Below are 2,392 nucleotides of genomic sequence, written 5' to 3'. Positions count from 1 at the left end.
TACATTCTTGGCTACACTGCTGTCTCTGTTTCCTTCTTTATAACTATAAAGAAATCACTAAGTGCTCTTAAAATGAATGGTTTCTTTTGCACTTTAGTACAAGAAAAGATCTTTTGAAAGGTCCTTGCTCTGAATCTTGCGTCAACTCTACCAAAATCTTGTTGGCCCCCTCCTATTGAAACCTGAAATAGAACTTCTCAAAACAGGAAAGTGCTTTCAGGTCAAGTGGCATGTCTTGAACCACCTGATTCCAGATGGAGATTATCAAAATTTTGGATGAAGGGCACAGCTGAAATACATAAATCAAATTGCTTGTTTCACCAAAGAAATTTTCATCAGTACAAGTTATGTGAAAAGAAGGGAGGAGAACAGTTGAATATCGAAATGTTTCTGAATTTGTTTATGTCCTGCCAGAAAGATTTATTCAGGTTGCATACCGTGCCCAGTGAGGCTTTCTTGATTTAGCCAGTATGACATCTCAAACTGCATTACTTTACACAAAAAACAACCTTGCTGCCACCAACGGCCTTGCATTGGCAATTCATGACACATCTTGTATACAGATGAAAAGCTAGGATTTGTGTTTAGAGGAGTTGCTGAGGGTTTGGAATATACTGAAGCCCTAAGAGTCCATGTGCCTGACTGATATATACATCAGTAATTGAAGTATCTTTGTGCTGAAAAATATGGAACGCTTCACCAATTTGCATGTCATCCTTGCACAGGGGCTGTGCTAATCATCTCTGTATCGTTCTGGAGAGATTCAAATTAGACAAGAGTCATTATGACTTTGAGAAATCTAAAACTGAATTTGAAATCACCCTTTGTACTAATGATGAACATGTTATTTCTAAAATGTATACACTTTTGTTGAGGTTTGAGACGGAAGAAGAGCAAGTAAAAGAATGTATGATTAAATGGGCGAAAAATTGTGGACATGATATATTAATGGAGCAATGGGAAAATATGTGGACAAGAGGGCTGAAATTTACATTAAGCTCCAGTATTAAAGAAAATTTTTACAAAATGATGTATTGTTGGTATATGACTCCTAAAAAATTGGCTAGAATGTATAAGGGGGCGTCAAATGTATGTTGGAAATGTGCCAAACAAGAAGGGACATTTTTTCATATGTGGTGGACATGTAAGAAAACAAAGAGTTTTCGGTTGCAGATACAATCATCGATTCAGAAGATTTTGAAGATTAAACTTCAGCTGAAACCAGAGACTTTTCTGTTGGAAATAACGGACAGCCAGTTGGAAAAAAGCTTTAGAACACTGTTTTTATACTTTATTACAGAGGCAAGAGTACTTTATACACAAAAGTGGAAAACTACAACATTGCCTGCAGTGGAGGAATGGTTGACAAAAGTTTTGGAGTTTGCGTCAATGGCAAAACTTACTGCATTGATTAGAGAAAGGACATTAGTTAACTTCTTGACTGAATGGAAACCGTTAAAAGACTTCTTGCATGAAATGGATAACAAGGATTTGATGACATCTGGATTTATGGATTAAGAAACATGAACAATAGAAAAAAGAGGGGGTTTGTGACTAACCTAGAATAAATGTGACTCTAGAAATTATATATACTTGTCACGGAGAAAATACTCAACCTGTAGTGTAATCTAGGTTTTGTTTGTTTGTTTTCTTTTCCCTTTTCCTTTTAATTATATAGATATATGTATTGTTAGTGTGTCATGTTTAGAATTGTGTGTTTTTTTATTCTCTATGTTTATTGTTTATTATGTTATAGTGTATAGTTTATAGTTTAAATAAAGAAATTTTTTAAAAGTAATCGAAGTATCTTTCATTTAGATCACATGTCTGCAACCAATGGTTCTAAAGTTGGGTGTGGCTGAGTACAGAACCACATATGGTTCTTTTAAAAAAGAAAACCATGTCTTTAAGATAAGTGATATTGTCCTTTTCACTGCTGGAGTTGCCAGGACTAGAGCTGTAATCGCCACTATGAAGGTCGAATTACCCGGGCCATGGCTGCCACTATGTGCGCACAGACAGCAAGGTTTTTTGTTTCTTAATGCAAAATGTGAGTCAGCTTTCTTCTCCAAGAGAAATCCTCACCAGATCAACTGGACTGTTTTGTCTCCCAATCTCATCCTTTTAATACTAATTTATTTTCATTGTGATGTCTTTATCAGATCAAATGTGATGATAGATTTCTAATTGTTTAAAAATCAATTCAAGATTTATAATGTCCTATGAATTACTTCAGACAAGTAGTTTCAGGTGGATAGCTCTGTTGGTCTGCAGTAGAGGAGCAAGATTAAAGTCAGTAGTACCTTAAAGACAAACAAGATTTCCAGGACATAAGCTTTCAACAGTGAAGCTCCTATTGTCAGATATTCTCAGATTCTTCATATCTGGCAAA

At 35.3% G+C, this 2,392-nt stretch overlaps 1 pseudogene; it reads right to left on the bottom strand.

Moving 5' to 3' along the window:
• Positions 1-680: 680 nt before the first annotated feature.
• On the bottom strand, positions 681-803 carry LOC129336391 (U6 spliceosomal RNA; annotated as a pseudogene).
• Between the last annotated feature and the right edge of the window lie 1,589 nt (positions 804-2,392).

This window comes from Eublepharis macularius, chromosome 9 (genome assembly GCF_028583425.1).
Source record: "Eublepharis macularius isolate TG4126 chromosome 9, MPM_Emac_v1.0, whole genome shotgun sequence".
In the NCBI taxonomy this organism is placed as follows: Eukaryota; Metazoa; Chordata; class Lepidosauria; order Squamata; family Eublepharidae; genus Eublepharis; species Eublepharis macularius.
Note: the sequence above shows the minus strand (reverse complement) of the source record. Positions and strands in the feature narration are given on the sequence as shown.